Source organism: Cryptomeria japonica, chromosome 6 (genome assembly GCF_030272615.1).
Source record: "Cryptomeria japonica chromosome 6, Sugi_1.0, whole genome shotgun sequence".
Taxonomy (NCBI): domain Eukaryota; kingdom Viridiplantae; phylum Streptophyta; class Pinopsida; order Cupressales; family Cupressaceae; genus Cryptomeria; species Cryptomeria japonica.
The window spans coordinates 7,870,880-7,893,212 of record NC_081410.1 but is presented as its reverse complement, the minus strand read 5'-3'; positions in this window follow the sequence as shown (position 1 = coordinate 7,893,212).

Genomic DNA, 22,333 nt, shown 5'->3' with positions numbered 1-22,333 from the left:
TAAGAACATTGTGATGCATGACAATCTCCTTTATGAAGCTTCACCTTAATATTCACTCCAAAATCAATATTATTCATAAATAAGATTTTGTGATGCAATAAATTATTGTGGTTGGCAATCCTCTTTATGAATCTTTACCTTATATTCAATCCAAATTCATCTCTTCTACAGATAAGGACCTAATGAACTGGATGATTGTTCCTCTCTTAAAGTTTCTCTTAATCATGAGAAAATTTTTGTACATGAAGAAGATAGCATTATCACTTCTTTCAATGTTCTCTCTTTTGAAGATAAACATTGAAGAATGATGGTTCTTCTCTCAAACATAGCCTCCCCCATGATAATACTTTAGTTCAAGAGGAACATGACTTAAATCTTAATAATTTGATGGACATGTAGGCCTATCCTAGAGACTAATTTGTTGGTCAAGACACTTAATTGCAACATCATGATACTTATTTCCTTGAAGACATGTCTCCCAAAATCAAACAAGACTCCTTTACCCTCCTAATGGACATGAATTTTGTTAATAAATATGTGTATCCCCAAATACGGATCAATCATTATTCTTTCATTCATCCTTTTGGTACTTTACAATATACGCACACTACCAATTTCAATGAGGTTTATGATGAAATTCCTTCCCCATTAAAATTTCATATGCATTACAATATTGACTTTGACATCCTTTGTAAACAAGCTTATAGTGGAAATTATATAATTAATGTCCCTATAGATCTTATATCTTATGGCACACATTTCCCTATTTCTTTCTTGTCTGCATAAATTTATTCACATGACGTGAGAATAGTGCCTAATCACTCTCCTTTGTATTGAGAAGATCAAATCTTGTTAAGAGACCATTTGATTACTCTTTCACTTTTATAAACTATGGAACTCAATAGAGTGACTGCACAAATTTCTTCTTTTGTGCTTATCATCTCACATATGGTCTTACTTTCATTGATTGTGGAGCATTTAAGAGGTACATTACTAAATGGTACCATCTTACAACATGTGATATTCAAATTCTTCATCTAATTTCCAATGTAATTAAATAACATCGGTGGCTATTATGTTGCTCCTCACTATGTGACATTAGTAGCTTATTTATTGGGGGCTTCGTGTCAATCATGGTGGTACAATTTCATGTGCAATTATACTTGGGTAGCAACATAATAGCCCAATTATTCTTGTCTCTACACTGGGGGAAAAATAGTTTGTTCAATCATTCTTTTTTTCTTTCTTTCTTAGTGGAGGTGCATATCCTTACTAAGGATCTCCTCCCTCTTATAGGAAAAATTATCCCTAATGAGGATCGTTTCCTCGTTTTCGAAGTGTGTGTGCTTGATTAGGACCTCTTCCTTAGTGTTGAAAGATTTTCATCAAATCTTCCTCTTTCTTAAGGATTCCTTTTTCTTTGTTGAGTTGTATCTTTCATAGCTCGATGTCCTTTCTTGCATAGAATTATTTTTCATATGAATACATGTGTCTCTCTAGGCTAGACTTATTCTTTGTTATAAATGACACATGTTTTATGAATTCTCTCTCCTAAGAAACTATGTTATTCTCAAAAGGATCCTCTTACACTTGTTGTTGCAAGATATCTCTTTTACAACTATATTTTCCTTGCCTCAAAAGAGTTATGCAAAAAGATATACCACCTTATATGCATGTGTGGGAATATATTATTGAAATATTCTAAGATTATTTTTTATGCAAATTTTTTAATTAAAAAATATTAAATATTATTTGTGAAGAAATCATCTCCAGGGGGATCTTCTGCCACATCAGCAAGGTATGTCAAATCATTAGGATAACACCATATCAACAGCTCTATCACCCCCATGTCAACAACCTAGTCAATAATTACATCATCATTTGGTCAACCATTTGACCTCGTTTTCTCTCCAAGCCCTAAAAAGCTACAATTGGTTTTTTGCCCATAGCTTTGCCATATAGTGTCAAAATTCAAAAATCTTATATCATCAAAAAACTAGTTCCAAATCTAATTTCTTGTGGTGGTAGTTTTGTTAGATCCTCCAACAATTTTCCCTAATAGGCCTCTAAAGTTGTACTTTATTTTTGTGCCTTCAAGGCCATATCTTGCACATCTGGGCTCTATTTTTTGAAAACTAGAGATCATTGAAAAGATCTTGGAGTTATCTATTAAGATATTAGGCCCTTTTAGAATTTTTGTCAGGTAATCATTGATATCAATATTATCTTTTTGTGCTAGATGCAAATTGGGTCTCTATTTGTATTGAATCTTTTTGTTTTTGTGTCTTTTTTGGAGATTATTTTGAGGAGTGAATCATGCATAAGGGTTGCAGGTATAAATATTGTGGGAGAAATCAGCATGGAATGAAATGTGTCCTAATTTCTCACATAATTCTTTTCAACTCTTGCTTGATAGTGCATTAAAATCTGAAGTTGCTCCTTCTCCAGCTATAGAGATAGTTGTACTTTCATTGATTGAGATTCTGATTCCTATTAAGAAGGATAATTCAATTATTTGTCATCTTGATTGGGATTCCTATTTGATATACATTGCTTCATTATTTTTTATTAAGGGTCAAATGGGGAAATTTCTTTATTGTTTGTGGATTCTCACATTTCAGATTTTGTGTAAACTTTTGAGGGTTTATTTCTCCTATTTGATGATAGTCGTAGAACAACTATTGTCACATCGTATTTGTCTTCAGAGCTTGTTCAAAATTAGTTTCCATTGGTTTCTTGTTTGTCACCTTCTATTGTGATTGGGCATGTACCTGATTAGTTAGTAGCATCTTCATCCCAGGACTTGGTGCCACATGAGTATTTTCTAGAGACATCATCATATATCTACATTGGGATTCCTACATCTTCAAGTTTATGTGAGTAGATTCTGTTGTCTCAAATAGATTTGTTTCTTCCAAAGGGGAGAAATGTTATTTGCAAGAAGTAGACCATGTTCTATCTTTAGGCGTTCATCACTAGCACAAGACGTAATTCTTCATTGGGGGGATTCCTATCCCCATTTTCTCTCTCTTATGGGGAGACATTCATTGTACTATTGTGAGAGAAGCAATCCTTCGGGGGTTACATTGAGTCCTTCTTTCTTTCTTTCTCTAGTACAATTATTTTATTCTCTCTTTTACAGAGAATTTTTGTCCCATTGTTTCTAATTTTCTCCATTTGTGAGAGTTGCATAAGTTTGCAAATGAGTACCTAATTAGGCCTTTGTGGTCGAGACTCAATGATGCATGCATTTTGCTTTCATATTAGCTCCTTAGATTATCCCCAAGTTAATATTTAGGGGGGGTGTTGGAGTAATTTGGAAATTTATCTAATTATTTATTAATTAGGTTCTTTAATTACTTTTTCACTTAAGATAAAGTTAGGTGATTTTTATTATCTAGAATTTTCTTTTCTAGCATGTAGTTGAGCTTAATTTAGCTCCTACTTTGCATTACTTTAGTTCTCCTAATTTCAACATTAGGGTTTGCAGCGAGGGTTTCATTCATCCTTTATAAGGATTCATTCTTTTAGTATAATTGTACCTCCAATATTGTATCTCCAATATTGCTTTGTACAATAATACAAAATTCTCTTTTTCTTATAGAGCATGCAATCTTTGCTTTATCTCTTTAGTGTGATAGGTAATTTTATTGCAGATGAATCTTGTCTCCCATGTTTGATCAACTTCTATAATGACTATATATCGATGTTATCAAAGCCACAAATAGAGAGAGAATCAAGTTGAATGAGAGAGGTATACATATTGATTTGATGTAATAGGTTTATGCTATAAATATTAAGTCTTGATCCAATATCAATTAAGGTATGCTTATCTGATGTTTATTAATGAAATTGATAATCATGAGGGAGTTGTGTTGATTTTACTTTTTAAAAAGAAATAACCCATGAAGCAAAAATACAATATCAAAATTCTTTGCATCCATACACTCTAAAAAAGTTACTACATCATTTAGTATCATAGAAGTTGAATCAACTATCTTCTAGAAGGGTTTTGGGAGCATCCTATGGTATGTAGGTGGATTTTCAATTGATTTCAAATGGGAGAACTTAGCTGGAGTAGCACAAAGCTACTCAACAAGTTCATACTACTTACCAAAGTATTGAGTTAGATGAGCTGTAGAAGGAAACACACACTAAGAAGGTGGAAGAGAAGAATCAAGGAAAAATGTTATATTATTATGTTTCTAAATTACTTATTGTTTTTAGTGTTATATGTGTGAGAAGATACATTATAATAAGGTTGTTGTGACACTCATTGACTAATCCTACTACTTTGAGTGATTTGTTTTACATAGTTCATGTAGTAATTAGTAGGTCTAGTTGGAAGTTTAGCACCTTGAAAAATAATCATTGGTATAGATTAAGGTTTAGGAGCATTAGGATTAAGATGCACAACAATATTAACTTTTTTAGGTTCATTCTTATAACATAAAATATGCATCATGTTGATTAATTGTTGACAAAGGGACGATTTAGGAGATGTGGAGAATAATTCAATTGAGATGAAACCATCAAGGGCTTCATCTAACATATAAAAAATCATTGCTACTATATGGCTCATAAAGAGCACGAAAAATCTTTTGAAAAGATATCCAAAATTGTTGGATAAGCTTACTTTCTCCAATACATGTGTTGATAAGAGAATGTATGAGAGAGATAAGTAGAATAAAATGATGACGAGATGGAAAATACTGATTAAGAGATAGAGGAATGTTGTTTTAAAGTTTTATTTTTTTAATATGAGAAAAGAAAAATCCATTTTTAATCAATTTCCTAAATGATGTAATCTAATGAAATGATAAAGCAATCAATAAATTAATAAATTTTAAACAAACACCATAAAAGACATAAACAATAAATGTAAATTATATTTAATGCTTTTTAGAATCAAAAGGTATGTCAAACATGTCGAGTTCACCAAGATGATTGATATAGAAAAGAGATGGCCTAATCTAGCTAGTGATTTAACTAGAACCAACCTCTCTTCCATAAAACATTGGAACTTAAATGAACTAAAGGTATTTAGTTTGACTAACTCTAAAGATAGTCAAACAACTTGGGTTATGCTCCTTTGTTTTATAGAAGATGGATTGATTGATTTAGATGTTGTCTAATTATCCCTAAAAGTATGCATAAATGATAATATAAACTTGTAAAAAAAGAATTGTAGTCACATAGAACTATTGAAAGCTACAAAAATGGAACAAAGATATATAGATGCACCTATGATTGAAAGAAAAGAATTCCTATGTCATAGTAATTATATGAGAAACTATTCTAGAGTTGTCTAGACTACAAAAACTATTCAAACCTAGGATCAACAAATTCAAAAATATCTATCCTTAAAAAATCTAGCCAAAATAGAAATGACTAGGACACTAAGTGCCAATGTCTAGGTCTTTTTTATCAAACCATGAACTTAGTCTCCATGTACCTTCAAACTTTGAATTTGTACCTACACAAGTAGAAAGAGAGGAAAAATGTTGTGGCCATATAGGATCTTTCCTTAGACAAGCTCTCGTTTAAGTGTTTCTACCTCCACAAATAGACGAATTGGATCTAAAATTAAGTGTGTTCTCTAAACCTCAAGTGTCTCTAAGATTGTGTCAAGTAATGATACATACAAACATAAAAGGAAACCTACTAAAATGTATTGGGGTGGAGCCATAGATGAATAAATCAAAGGTGGTGTAGAAACCAAATCAAGAGTGCATAAATATGTAGATACCAACAAATAATTAATTAATATTAGATCTAAAGATTAAAACTCATAAATGTGTGAACAACATAAGATCACACCAAACCCTTAGGGAGAGTTATTGATTGTAAGTTATTAATCCTAAAGATTCTCCAACTTTCCTTGAATATTCAATCATCTTGCAATAATGATGAATTAACAATGTTTAAAATTTAATGTTGCATATTATACACTAGATTTATAAACTTGTGTGATCAGTTTGGTAGAGCTTCACTATCATTTTCATCATTAGTTAAAATGATAAAAGCTAATATTTTTTATTTGAGTCACAAGGTTGATTTTTGATAAAAATTTGGCATAAAATATTCATAAAATAATTAAGACTAGACTTGTAATGTTGAGTCCAACACTCAAAATATACAAAATTTTAAAATATTTTAGTAGGACCTGGGCACCTAGTTCCGACCTAAATAGAAACTCTAAAAGGGAGGTGCAAGAATTTAGGCTCGTGATGTTAGATCCAATCCTAATTTTGATTTTTGATGATGATTAAATATGAATTTTAAATAATTAAGATTTAAAATAAAAGAGAAAACATCTCCTTGATTAGGGGGGTAAATTCAAATCTAAAAGTGGTCCTAGAAAGGTTTAGGGAAATTGAAACTAAACTAAGTGCCAGGATAAGTGTGAAATTGGGCTTAAGGAGTACAATTTATGACACTATTGTATCCAATTCTCATAATTGAAGATTATACATGCTTAACATATGTAGCCATAAAAAAATTAAGATGTAAGAAAATGCTATTAAGAAGTGTATATTGATTGAAGCAATGATAATTGTTCCCATGTGGGTAAATTGGTTTATTTAATTCACTACCTTCTCATACATTAGATTGAAAAGATTGACTAGTGATCCATACTAAATTTTAAGATATGTCAATGGTAAAGTGGTCTTATTTAATCTATATTGATAGCTATCTATAGTTCAAAGAGTCATATTTGGAAAAAATAACATAACCAATTCTCATTGTTAATTGGAGGTTATATGTGCCCAACACATTTAGCCTTGAAATTTTTTATTTAGGTGCAGATAGTTTCTATGGAAATTCATCCCATCAAGTATATAATTTCATATGATCCTAAACAGATTAACGAAAAACATGCAAGATAAAATTCACGCATATGCGAAGTCTAGAATACTTTTGGGTTGACTCTAATGATGGGTATGAAGTATAAAGAAGAGACTATTATAGACTCATGATATTTTAGATTAGATCTTTTAAAATTATTATATAACAAATGGATTATTTAGTAATGGTAAAGTGTTAGACCCCATTATCAAGATAAATAGATGTTTAATAGATTAATTTGTCCCTTTGATTGTTTTATGGTGGAATTTAACTTGGACTAGGATACAACTTAGATTTTTATCGATAGAGGTCTCTAATGGATAAGATCAAAGATGAAAGAACTAATGAAGAGTAAAGAATAGCTATTTAAATAGATGAAGGACAAATATGAGCTATTAGGAAAATAAAGGATAAACATGAGCCACCAAAAATGTGAAAGAAAATGATTGAAGTATCCCTATGCATAACCAAGAGGCTTCTACTTCTAGAGTTCCAATTTTAGAAGTGACTATTAATAATATCATAAATATGAAAGACCAAGAACAAGAAGTAGGTGATGATAAAGACTTGGTGAAGAAAAATAAAAAATGTAATACTTAAGAAAGATTAGGCTACATAGAGTGAAACTCCCATTTTCTTAATTTCTTAAGAAGTCCCCACCTTCCCCTAAAATAAATCCCTTCTCCTCCTAAATATTCCTTACATGTACACAAAATGACTCTCCTCCTCCAGACCCTCCTTCCTTTCCATTAGATAACAAATCAATTCAAAAACATAATTCTGATCTATCAATCTATTTATCTATCTATTGTAAAATTATTTGCTAAACTCGTGAAAACCATGAATACTGGTAGAGCTGCAAATTACATAATTGCATAAATTGGAAAGACGTAAAAATTGTGAATAAACTGCTTGATTGATTTAGGAATGTGTACAATATATAAAACATAAGAAGAGCCATCTAGAATAACAACAACCAACTAGAAAATATGATTTTAGCTTTACGCAAGATTGGAAAAATCCATGCAAGATTGCATAACTAAAAAATTATAATCCCATTTTTTAACAACAACAAACTTATTTAAAGGAATATTCTATGCAAAAAAATCTACACTAACACCCCCCTTAAGTGAAGCTAGATGAATAAAAATATATGGGTCTTGGCAAAAGAACCATGATCAAGAACCCAATTACACAAGAATGGAGAAATCCCAAGAGAGAAAAACTCCTAACCATTTATTCAAACTAAAAAAAAGTTGCAACTGCTAATGAAGAACTACAAATGAGTCTACACTGCAACAAGATTACATCAGAATCATAGAAACCAATGCATGAGATGCAGTTGTACATATTCTGGACTGCTCAAATGGATGGACATACAGGTACATTGTCTCTAAATATATAAAATTGATCGTTTGAAGACATGAAGATATGATTTTATAGAAATATTCCCGAAACTAAAAAACTCCATAAATCTCCTTTGGTTGGAATGAAGCTGTTGTTAATCCAATGCTCAATATTGTCCCACTAGAAAGAAAGTCTAGAAGCACTCGGGGATATGACTCTAGAATCTCATGTAGTCAGGAACCCTACTAGAAAGAATCTCTAGGAGCAAACAAAGTTGCAACATTGGAATCTCATGTAGATGGGAATTTAGAACAAAAGAAAACATTTTGCTGTCGATTGGAGGAAGAGTGTAGAGGTTGATGGTTGATTAGCAACTTTCATAGTTTGTTTATTTGAGGAAGCTTATTAAAAGAAACCTATACTAGATGCTTTAAGCAGAAACCCCCATATTCAATTTTACAAAGCCCTTAATTTTCTCAGATCTTTATCATGCAGTGCTCATAAAGCACGTACAATTTTTAAAGAACCGATATAGGAAGAAAGAAAGAAGCATGCAAAAAATTAGGGGAGGAACATGCATGTATCTAGAAACAAAGGTTCACATCTGCCTCCATGGTGCTGATAATCTGCACAAAATTTGCTTGCAAATATAGAGAAGAATGAGCTTGCAAAAGACAAATTGAAATAAAAAGAAGATCACACCTTTGCACAATATACAAACGAATTTGCACTCATACCAGACAAGGCTCTGATACCATGTAAAATTATTTGCTAAACCTGTGAAAGCCAGGAATACTGATAGAGCTGCAAATTACATAATTGCATAAATTGGAAAGAAGTAAAAATTGTGAATAAACTGCTTGATTGATTTAGGAACAACTAGAAAATAGGCTTTTAGCTTTATGCAAGATTGGAAAAATCCATGCAAGATTGCACACTGAAGAAATCATAATCCCACCTTTAACAACTAACAAACTTATTTAAAAGAATATTCTACACTAACATCTATCTTATATATAATATTCAATAAAAACATAATTCTTATATATATATATATGTAAGTTGTGTTTAGAGTCGCCATATTATTTCAAAGGTCCCCCCACCTATCTTATTCGAGGTCTCCTCTTTATCATCTAAGTGTCTATTGTCTTTTGGATAAGTCGGTAAAGGTTACAAGTTTCCACGGTCATTTGCTCCCCTCCCTTTGAATCGCTTTGAATCATTTCGAACCTCGGTTCGAAGTAGTTCAAAGTGATTTGACCAAATTTTTCATACTAACACTCTTTCTTTGGCAGGAAGTATCTTTATCATGGCGGCCCCTTTTGAAATACTTTGAACCGTTTTGAAGCTTGGTTCAAACCTATTCAAAGTAGTTTTTGGCAAGTACCGACGTCAAGAATTTATTTTTGGAGTACGTTGCGCCGCCTTTCTCTCAGAACAATCAATGATCCCGTCGGCATGTCAAATCAAAAGATTTTATTTCTTTTTCAAGGAAAAGGGCATCATTGTTATGAGTGTGAGTAGACCTTCGTTTCATGCAAGACTGGATATCGCACGAAATAAATTATCATTAACTCATGCGGAAGGGTAAATCATTAATCGAGGCATTTATGCATCAACGCCTCGAGCATGTCAATCCTGATGTGAACTGGTAAACTATCATTATCTGACCTTCCCATGTATAAATTTCCCCTGTGATAAATTTTCATTTAGTTGCCTGGTAAGTTATCCGAAAACAAAGAAAAAGGATAAAGAAGAGGGGGTCCGATTTCGGAGAGAAGGAGCAGTTAGGGAAGCTAGAGGAGATTATTTGCTTTTCAATGGAAAACAGGTGAGAGTTTGGTAACCTTTGTTCTGTTCTGCAAAACTGTTATTTTCAAAGGTTTGTCTAAAAGAGGTCTTGCTTGTTTAAGTTAAGAATGAAGTCGGTTATGCATTTTCTCGGTAATATTTCTAGCCTTGAATGTAAAAGACCAGTGATTTGTGATATCAATTTAGAAGGGGTAAATGTGGAAAATCTTCAAGCAAGTTTTCTGGCGAATACGGAAGAGGTTAAGGGATGTATGGAAATATTAACGAGCGGGTTAATTGAAGCCGCTGTGTTTCCCCCTGCCTTCATACACCCTGAACTCTTACAACTCTGCATTGACCATTATGATGTAAGAAGTAAGAGCATAGTAAGCAAAAATGGTAATGTCATACTTTCTGTCTCCAGAGAAACCATTTCTTCTATTTTGAAATTAACAACAAGTACCTTTGCCACTTTCTCACCCATCCAAGCTGAAGCTGAGTATCGGGAAAACCCTAGTGTGTACCGAAACACTCTTGCCAGGAAATGGACCAAGGTTAACTATGGAGGTGGGTCCAGACTTCCCAAGGTCATTACTAGAAGCCACATGAAACCCCACATACACGACCTGGTGGTATTATTACACAGGGTGAAAGGTTCAGCTGATGTATGTTTGTTCGAAGAATGGATGTATAGGTACATTGAAATTATCCTAAAAGGTGAACAATGGATAGATTGGGCGGAGATTATTGCCACTTCCCTGAGAAGCTAGCTCAAACGCGCCAAAGAATCTAGAGAGGATTTCCGTATGGCCTCATATTTGACTTATTGTATTGCCTGCACCTGTGATCTAGCCGCTCTTCCACATGAGGTATGGAATGAGGAAATGACCATTTTCCAATATTGCCCGTTGTTGCAAAAAGACAGAGTCTTGGAGGATTTCCGTAAAGTGCACGATATATTGTTTGAAAACATTTATTTGGCTCTAGAAGGTGTTCAAATGCCACAGCTCTCTTCTGAATCGCTGAAGCTGGTTCAACATTATGGGAGTTCTTTTATTCAGTTCCCCAGATTCACATATTTGAGAGTCGGAGGGTTTGAGGAAGAACCTATGAATTTGCCACGATATGCCCTTGATTGTTTCATTTTAGCTGAATTGTGCAGGCAACTTTCTGCTGTTATTAAGGATAACCTCCCTCAGGATAAATGGGAAACGGTCTTCCCTATTAAGTTGCAGTCTCTGGTGTGTAATAACATGAATGACGCTTCTATCATCGGAAGCAATTTGCTGGGATTCAATCTTGGTTTCTACCGCAGCAGGAGAAACTTCGATAGTAAAGGATATGCAACTCTAACCCTCGACCTTGAAATCAACTCAACAGTTGCTCCCTAGCTAGAAGATTTATGGGAAGATTGTGAAAATGAAGAAGAAGTCTTGAAAAAGGACCATTCTAGACTCACCCTGCAGCAAATTAATTCTTTCAATTTGAAGTTCAAAACACAAGGGATCGTCGAGGATGGTTCATGTCTAGTTGAACCCGAATGGGAAGAATCAAATGAAACAAAATTCTTGACAGTTGATTGGAGCAAGGAGGAAGATGATGATATTAATTGGAGAGCCAGGTCCATATTAACTTATACGGATGATTGGCTATAGAGGAAAAAGGCTGGAAACATCACTGAGTCCTCTACTAAGGTGATTTCTCTCTCGGAACCACTTCAATATGACATTCCACTTTCTCATGTTGCAGGTGATTCATTGGCCTCAGATAAGAAAATAAAGTTCCCTTCCCAAATCACGGCTCCTAGAACGAGATCCCATTCCAGGAACAAAGCTTTGAAGCAGCCTAGTTCCTAGAAGCAGAAAATGACATCACCAGAGCGAGATTCAAGTGACAAGTCTCCTTTTCGAGATGAAGCTGACGATGAAGTTCAGTTCATTGAAACACCAAAGGTAGATCAACCCAAGTTTTTGACTCCGACTAAAGACACTCAGATGGTATCAACCACCCCCACTGTTCCTTTATGGTTGTCAAATTCAATCAATAAGAAACGGAGTTTACAACCAGTGGCCTCGCCAGTAAAGGACATTGTCACTAGGTACGCGGCTAGAGGGTCTAAAGCAAAGAAAATGAAAACAGATGCTTGTCTCACTAAGGATCCGGTGACGGGGAAAATCACAGCGGAAGTGGCTACTTATAAGCAGAAAAGGGAGTCAGGGGAAATTGATGAGGAAGGATTCAAAGTCACTTCTATTGAACTAGGTACCCTTAACAGGAATACTGGCAATAATTTCTTTAAGTTTTCTGCTGACCACATGCTCACTCAATCAGAAAAAGATTCTAAGGAGAAGAAAGAATTGAAAACAATGGTGGTGACGATGGCCACATATATCAATTCGCTGACTAATTTAGGGCCTAACTCAATAATTCAGCTGCCTCAGCCATTCGACCCAAATTCTGCCGAAAGCCAGAAATTGATGAAACAAACGCAGAGGGGAAAATTGCTATCTAAAGCTGTGGTTAGTTGGGTAAATAACATATTAGAGAAAGGAAGCAAGTTTATTTTAGAGATTACTAGTATCTATTCCGAGGGTGAAGCATTGCTCGAGGAGATTCAAACTTTAATACCAGTATGGGAGACAGAATTGTCACGGTGTCAAACCATAGTTTCCCAGGTAATTGAGGTTGAAAAGTTTGGAGTTCTCAAATTCTTAGGTGAAAACTCCATGAAGGCCGTGGACCCGTGCACCTTATTTATCCTGAAAAGTAATATGAACTGGAAGGAGTCCATCTACCAAGAAGCCATCAAAGAAGTCCAGGGCATCAAGAATCAAATCATAGACATACATAAGGAACTGGTTAAGGACATGAAGACTATCAACCCCACAGGCATCCTACAATTGGATGAAGGCAACATGGACATTGAAGTGTTAACTAAAAATTTCACTGAAGCAGTCGAGCGGATTAGGGACAAAGAAACGCCCGAGGTTGATGATTTCACTTCATTGGCAGGTATAGAATCCATGCTGCGCCTCAATGAGAAACTGATGCCATGTCAGAGCCTAAAGATGAAGGAATACAGGTGGCAGAAGGATGCATGTAGAGCCCGGCTGATGAGTTTAAAGAACCTGAACTCACAGGCCACGCAAGAATTCATGTCTTCTTTCCAGATCTGGAAGCTGGTACGTCAGACCGTCGGAAATGAAGAAGAAGCCGGCGAATATAGCGGAAATTGAATCGTCACCTGCTGGTGTTCTATCTTTTTGTTAACTGCTTTTTAGTTTTATAACGGTTTCTTGTATTAATCCGATAGGGCTGAGTTTTACGGGAGGCCCTATCGAGATTTCAAAAGTAACTATAAATGCTGGGGCATTAAACTGTTTTAGGGGATTTTTAGCATATAGAATAGTAAGGGATAGGAAGTTAAAAGAGAGTTTTTTTTTTTTTTTTTTATATATAGATTTTTCGGAAGAACAGTGAGGAAGGATAGTGTATGCATGTTTTAGCTTTCAAAGACTTTGTGCATTGAAGTTGGATATACATATATGAAAGATTTCGAGTTATACTTTGAAACTTTGCGTTCTGAGTGTTGAATTGTTATCACTTTGTGGAGATAATTCAGCAATTTGAAATCTCCTTATTGCTGTTGGTTAGTTGTAAGTTCATCTTTTTCTTGTTTAGATATATGTGGAAAATCTAGCAGAAAATCCATTCTTTGAAATAGATTTTGTTGATTATATGTGTGTGAATTTTTCTATCTGCGATCTGTATTTTGTAATTACCTCATTACCTAGGAGTAGTTGAGAGAACCTTATGCACTTTCAGGAAAAAGTGTGGTTGTTAAAAAAACAAAAACTGAATTCATTGTAAATCAGATAAGGGAGCTGTACCTTTAGAAAAATTCAGAGAGGAAGTTAAAGTGAAACTAATACTTTCTCAACTGTAGTGAAAGATTCTGTTCTCTTCATAACATTGGGCATAGAGTAAGTTAAGAGAAATTAAGTAAGAGGACAATCTGTTCACTAACAGATTTTTGGCGACTCTGCTGGAGAAAAAATTGAGTCCTTTGAAGGAAACTTAATCTTTAATGTAATGTATAACCATGGTCCTTCAACATAACGAGATCTTTCCTGTATTGCAACCCAATCTTCGATTTGAAGATACTCAAGAAGACATAATTTCAGACCTAGCGGCAACTGCTTGGCGAGAACGTAGAAGTGGTCAACACTATCAGCAAATATTAGTGGTCCTGGAAATAGAGGAAGAAAGAGCCGAGTTCTTGAGAGGAGTGCTGGAAGTTCAGGAGGCGGCTGTTGTGAATAGACTAGCCCAGGCACCTACCAGACCTTGAACACATCAGTAGTTTAGAAACTGGCTACTCGTAGATACACAAGAGGGGAAAGAAAAAAGGGAATTCTTGATGAAAACTTTGAGTTGTTAGAAAACCTAAAACTTTTGCCAGATTTTAGCAACCCTAAAAAGAAGCACATCAAATCCCAAAGCAGGCCAAACTCACCACCAAAGCCTTCCCCCTTCTCACCTCTGGTTCAATCCTTGCTTCCATTGAGTGCCCTTGTTCCAGCCTGTATATCAGTTTCACCCTTGCAAGTTGTACCACCCAACATGGCTGTTAATCAACCTTGGGGACATAACATAGGTCCACTGAATTTAGGCGTGAATCCTGCACCACTTCCTAAAGGAGCTACTGAGGTTTTACCCAAGTTTAGTGGAGATGGCAAAGTCTCAACAGATGACCACTTAAGTGCTTTTCATTCTGCCTGTGCTGTTATAAGCGTCCCTACACAGGAAGTTGCTGTGAGGTTGTTTGTACGGACCTTGACTGATGCTGCTGCTGATTGGTTCAATCATTTGCCCCATCTTTCTATTACTAGTTGGGATGATATGAAAAATGCCTTTGAGAATAGATTTAAAACCCCTGAAAATGAATGTTCTCTATTTGCCCAACTCAGTCAAATGAAGAAAGATATGCATGAACCTATGAGAGAGTTTGTGGCCAAGTTCAATAGACTGGTTCAAAGAATTCCCACAACGTCAAGACCTAGTGAAGAAAATCAGAAATCATTTTTTATTAATGCCGTTCCAGCAGATATAAGTTTTCATCTTATTAAAGATGCTTGTGCTGATTTAGGCGCTGCTCAGAGGTTGGCCATTCAACTGGAGGATGCATTCATTAATGCCGGTAAATGGAAAAGAGAGGTACATACTCCCGGGACTGTTTCATCTGCTACCCCCACAAACCCAGTCTTACAAAAACTGATGAATGACATAGCAATGATGAAGAGGCAGTAGAATAAAACACATAATCAGTATCCTCCCCCTTATCAAGACATTCAAAGATGGCAGCAGTCTCAAAATTTTGGGAGAACTCCCCTATTAACTGCTCCTCAGCCGAGACTACAAATCGAAGAAGCCCCTAAAGAAACAATGTGTTCTTTCCACATGACTTCAGATCATGATGAACGAGAATGTCCTGACTGGCTAAATTGTGTTCAGCTAGCAAAGAACGCTCTTATGGCAGAAGCGATAATTGAAAAAAAGGATATAGAAAAAGATGAGTCCAGTAGTTACTTCCTAGAATATGAATCTGATTTAGAGAGAGGAGGTGATGTTTTTACAACACTTCAAGAACTTGCCTACACAGTCATGACTAGAGGCCAAAGGAATCAAAAATTCTATCCTGGAAACACCCCAAACGTATCAAATTCTAAAGGTAAGGAGCATGTTCAGGCTGATACCATGGAACCTAAGATTTTGTTCAGGGCTGAAACGAAAGCTAGTGCCTCAGCTTTTGATATTGTAGAATTCTGTAAAACTTTTTCCATATCCATTTCACCAGCTGAATATTTAAAGCTTAATCCTAAGGAGTTAGATAAGTTGGTTCAATACGTGAAGGGAAGTTCAGTCACTAGCGCACATGCTACGGATAATGTTTTTGAGGATGTAGGAACTGCTGATAAACTCACTTTCGTATCCGAGAGATGCTCAAAGAATATTGAAGCCACTGCTAATTCAGTTCAGAAAGAAACGGAGGAGAAAAATCCCAATCCGTTTTATATATCTTTGTTGTTAAACGGTCAAAGGCTTAGTAATTGTATTATCGATTCCGGAGCATCAGACAATATTATGCCACAGCCAGTTGCAAAAGCCCTTGGTTTGGAGCTCACAAAAACTTTTGGGTGTTGCTATGCTATGGATGGGAAGCAGGTACCCCTGGTTGGCCAAGTAAAAGATGTACAAGCGGTCCTTTACACTTGTCCTGAAAAGAGAGTGAAGCTTACTATTCTGGTGGCTGATATTCCAGCTAGCTATGGGATGCTACTTAGCAGAACTTTTTGCAAGGATATAGGTGGAGAAATTAAAATGGACTGGTCCGAAGCATATATTCCCATGGGAAAGAAGAAAATAAAGTTAGAACCTGAGCTGAAAAACAAATATACTGTGGTACCTTCTGACAATCCCAAAGCACAGATATTATATGAGGAGTGTCAATTCGGGAATTATATCATCTTACCCGAGAAGTCATGTGAAGAGAACACGGTAAGTGCTGAAGAAACCTTGTGGACTTTAGAATTTGATGGAAGCTGCTCGAACTCAGGCTCAGGTGCTGGTATAGTACTCATATCACCTTCTGGAGAAATTTTCCCTTTCTCTTTCAAGCTGGATTTCCATAATACAAATAATACAGCAGAATACGAAGTGTTACTTCTAGGTTTACAAGAAGCAAGGGAAAAGGGAATACGGCAGCTAAAAGCAAAGGGGGATGCTGAACTCATTGTTAAGTAGGTAAGAAAACAATTCTCTGTAAAAAATGATCGACTGAGGCATTATAGAAATCTGGTTTGGGATGAAATTGAGTCATTTGAAGCCTTTTCTATTGAATTCATCCCTCGCGCTCAAAATGCCAAAGCTGATTCTTTAGCTGTCTCTGCATCTTTATTATTGCCCCATCCCAAATTCAAAAACAATGCTTACAGGATTGAGGTGTTATATAGACCGAGAGTCCCAGATAATATTAATCATTGGCAGGTCTTTAATGATGATGAACAATTAAAAGAATTCATGGCTTGCGCGGGAGATTTCGCTGAAATCCTTTTTGAAGGATCTGAACATGGGGGAAAGCCAATCGGTGAAGAATCAACGGAAACAGGGGAAGTGATTCAACTTCAAGGAAATAGGATTCCCAAAGGCCTGGTTTCTTTGGAACATCTTTTTGGTAGAAAAGATGACAGTATTTTAAGGAAAGATGTTGGTTCTAATGAAAATAAAGGGGAACATGAGAAGATCAACATTGGAAGCGAAGAGGATCCTAAGCTGATCTCTATAGGCAAAACTTGTTCTGCAAGGGAAAAGAAGAACTTATCCGAGATTTTAATCCAATATCGAGATGTTTTTGCATGGGGTTATGGCGACTTAAAAAATTTCAGAAATGGTGAATTCGTGCATCACATACCATTGAAACCAGGGGCTACCACCTTCAGACAAAAGCTTAGAAATTATAACCCTAAAGTCTCAGAAGCCATTTTTAGAGAGGTGGAAAAGATGTTGAAGGCTCGTATAATTTACCCAATACATCATTCAAAATGGGTGGCAAATATCGTTTCGGTGAGGAAAAAGAACGGCGAAATAAGGATTTGTGTAGACTTTAGGAATCTGAATCAAGCAAGCCTTAAAGATAACTATGCACTTCCTACTATGGATCATGTCTTGCAGTCAGTAGCTGGATCTGAAGTAATGTCAATGCTAGATGGTTACTCAGGATATAATCAGATTAGTGTCGCCCTAGAAGACCAGCATAAAACAGCCTTCACCACTCCCTGGGGTACTTTTGCTTACAACCAGATGCCTTTCGGTCTGATTAATGCTAGAGCTACTTTCTAGCGAGCGATGAATTCCTCTTTCAAAGACCTGCGGGATAAGATAATTGTTATATATCTTGATGATTTAACTGTCTATTCTAAAAGAAGGAAACATCATTTGAAGGACTTAGAGAAAGTGCTGGAAAGATGTAGACAACATGGTATATCTTTGAATCCGAAGAAGTCTATTTTCTTCGTTGAAGAAGGTAAATTGCTCGGGCATATTGTCTCTAAAGAAGGTGTAAAAATCGATCCAGAGAGGGTAAAAGCAATACAGAAGCTGGTTCTGCCTACAAATAGAAGTGATTTGAAATCTTTCTTTGGTCAGATCAATTTCCTGAGAAGTTTTGTACCTGAATTTTCTGAAAAAGAGAGATACATGCTAGACATGATGAGCGAGAAACGTCCTTTCAGATGGCAAGAGGAGGGTAAGAAAGCTTTTGAAGACATCAAAACAGCTATTGCAAGTGCTCCAATGCTGGTAAGCCCTAATTTTGAGAGAGACTTCATTATTTATTGTTACGCTTCTGAGCATTCTCTATCTAGTATTTTAACCCAACCCAATGATGAAGGAAAAGAAGCTCCAATCGCCTTCATGAGTGTTCCATTAAAGAAGCATGAATTAAATTATAGTCCAATAGAAAAACATGCCTTTGCTGTAGTGAGGGCATTGAAACAATTCAGGTATTACATACTACACTCTCACTCTGTTGTATATGTGCCCGAGACCGCAGTCAAAAGTATCTTGACTCAGCAAGAAGTAGGAATGAATAAACGAGCGACTTGGGTAGCTAAAGTGCAAGAATATGATTTAACAATCAAACCTACTTCTCTGGTAAGGGGGCGTGGTTTGTGCAAAATGATAGCTGAGAATAGAGATGTATCTCCTGGTAAATCCGATGAAGCTCATACGGTTTTGCTGGTCAGTCTAATAGATCCTTGGTTCTCTGACATTGCATATTTTCTTTCATACGGTGAATGCCCATCGAATATGAATTATAAAGAAAGACGGAATCTCAGGCTGAAAGCCGCCAAATATGTAATTTCAGATGGTGTTCTATATAAGAGGGGAATTGATGGAACATTCTTAAGGTGCGTGGACACAGAGCAACAAGGAAAATTGTTAAAGGCGTACCATTCTGAGGCTTGCGGAGGGCACTTTTCATCCACTGTTACTGCCTTTAAAATTCTCAGGAGTTGTTTTTACTGGCCAGGTATGTTCAAAGATGCTTATAAGTTTGTGAAAAACTGTGAAAAATGTCAACTTTTTACTGGACGTCCTCAATTAGCAGCATTACCTCTCAGACCTGTAGTAATTGATGAACCTTGTCAACAATGGGGCATTGACTTTATTGGGCCTATAAATCCTCCATCAAGCGCTGGACATATCTACATTCTAACAGCAACAGATTATTTCACTAAATGGGTGGAGGCGATCCCAACGAAGAAATCTAACTCTCAAGTGGTATGTGAATTTCTGATGGAGCAAATTTTCGTTAGATTCGGTGTACCTCAGAAAGTGGTTTCAGATAATGCCACTTATTTCTCATCAGAGGAAATATCACTTTTCTGTTATGAGCATGGGGTATCATTAGCACATTCATCAGATTATTTCCCACAGGGAAATGGACAGGCAGAGTCTAGCAATAAGAATCTAGTGGCCATCATGAAAAAATTGGTATCTGATAATTCCCGAGATTGGCACAAAAGGCTCTATGAAGCATTGTGGGCAGATCGGATCACACCAAAAAGAGCTATTGGGATGGCTCCGTTTGAATTAGTGTATGGGATTGGAGCTCAGGTATCTTTACCCCTGGAGTTATCGGCAGCTAAATTGCAATCAGTCATCGAGGATCAATTCTTTAAAAATTCATTGGAGAAGAGAGTCATGTACCTGCACAAGCTGGAAAATGAGAGGAACAGATTAGTCGATCACATCAAGGAACACCAGATGAATGTAAAGCGCATTTTTGACAGGAAAGCTCGACCAAGAAATTTCCTTAAGAATGATGAAGTGCTCCTGTGGGATAAGAGGAAAGAACCGAAAGGAACACACGGAAAATTTGAATCTCTTTGGAAAGGTCCGTTCTTCATTTCAGAAGTGGTTGGTCCTAACACTTTCCGTTTGAAGTACCCAGATGGAACAATTCTGCCTTTTACATACAACGGGCAGGATTTGAAGCCGGTCAAATTCTAAGTTTTGATGTCCCCTGCTGTGTACATAGTATTTTGTTGTGCCTAGTTTTCTCGTTCTTGTTGTTTTCTTTCTTGTCTGCTGTTTTGTGTTCCATCTCTTGTTTCTGAGTTCTCTGTGTATTCCGCATACATAGCCCCCAGTCAGAGCCCCTGTAAGTTGTGTTTAGAGTCACCATATTATTTCAAAGGTCCCCCCACCTATCTTATTCGAGGTCTCCTCTTTATCATCTAAGTGTCTATCGTCTTTTGGATAAGTCGGTAAAGGTCGCAAGTTTCCACGGTCATTTGCTCCCCTCCCTTTGAATCACTTTGAATCATTTCGAACCTCGGTTCGAAGTAGTTCAAAGTGATTCGACCAAATTTTTCATACTAACACTCTTTCTTTGGCAGGAAGTATCTTTATCACGGCGGCCCCTTTTGAAATACTTTGAACCGTTTTGAAGCTTGGTTCAAACCTATTCAAAGTAGTTTTTGGCAAGTACCGACGTCAGGAATTTATTTTTGGAGTACGTTGCGCCGCCTTTCTCTCAGAACAATCAATGATCCCGTCGGCATGTCAAATCAAAAGATTTTATTTCTTTTTCAAGGAAAAGGGCATCATTGTTATGAGTGTGAGTAGACCTTCGTTTCATGCAAGACTGGATATCGCACGAAATAAATTATCATTAACTCATGCGGAAGGGTAAATCATTAATCGAGGCATTTATGCATCAACGCCTCGAGCATGTCAATCCTGATGTGAACTGATAAACTATCATTATCTGACCTTCCCATGTATAAATTTCCCCTGTGATAAATTTTCATTTAGTTGCCTGGTAAGTTATCCGAAAACAAAGAAAAAGGATAAAGAAGAGGGGGTCCGATTTCGGAGAGAAGGAGCAGTTAGGGAAGCTAGAGGAGATTATTTGCTTTTCAATGGAAAACAGGTGAGAGTTTGGTAACCTTTGTTCTGTTCTGCAAAACTGTTATTTTCAAAGGTTTGTCTAAAAGAGGTCTTGCTTGTTTAAGTTAAGAATGAAGTCGATTATGCATTTTCTCGGTAATATTTCTAGCCTTGAATGTAAAAGACCAGTGATTTGTGATATCAATTTAGAAGGGGTAAATGTGGAAAATCTTCAAGCAAGTTTTCTGGCGAATACGGAAGAGGTTAAGGGATGTATGGAAATATTAACGAGCGGGTTAATTGAAGCCGCTGCGTTTCCCCCTGCCTTCGTACACCCTGAACTCTTACAACTCTGCATTGACCATTATGATGTAAGAAGTAAGAGCATAGTAAGCAAAAATGGTAATGTCATACTTTCTGTCTCCAGAGAAACAATTTCTTCTGTTTTGAAATTAACAACAAGTACCTTTGCCGCTTTCTCACCCATCCAAGCTGAAGCTGAGTATCGGGAAAACCCTAGTGTGTACCGAAACACTCTTGCCAGGAAATGGACCAAGGTTAACTATGGAGGTGGGTCCAGACTTCCCAAGGTCATTACTAGAAGCCACATGAAACCCCACATACACGACCTGGTGGTATTATTACACAGGGTGAAAGGTTCAGCTGATGTATGTTTGTTCGAAGAATGGATGTATAGGTACATTGAAATTATCCTAAAAGGTGAACAATGGATAGATTGGGCGGAGATTATTGCCACTTCCCTGAGAAGCCAGCTCAAACGCGCCAAAGAATCTAGAGAGGATTTCCGTATGGCCTCATATTTGACTTATTGTATTGCCTGCACCTGTGATCTAGCCGCTCTTCCACATGAGGTATGGAATGAGGAAATAACCATTTTCCAATATTGCCCGTTGTTGCAAAAAGACAGAGTCCTGGAGGATTTCCGTAAAGTGCACGATATATTCTTTGAAAACATTTATTTGGCTCTAGAAGGTGTTCAAATGCCACGGCTCTCTTTTGAATCGCTGAAGCTAGTTCAACATTATGGGAGTTCTTTTATTCAGTTCCTCAGATTCACATATTTGAGAGTCGGAGGGTTTGAGGAAGAACCTGTGAAGTTGCCACGATATGCCCTTGATTGTTTCATTTTAGCTGAATTGTGCAGGCAACTTTCTGCTGTTATTAAGGATAACCTCCCTCAGGATAAATGGGAAACGGTTTTCCCTATTAAACTGCAGTCTCTGGTGTGTAATAACATGAATGACGCTTCTATCATCGGAAGCAATTTGCTGGGATTCAATCTTGGTTTCTACCGCAGCAGGAGAAACTTCGATAGTAAAGGATATGCAACTCTAACCCTCGGCCTTGAAATCAACTCAACAGTTGCTCC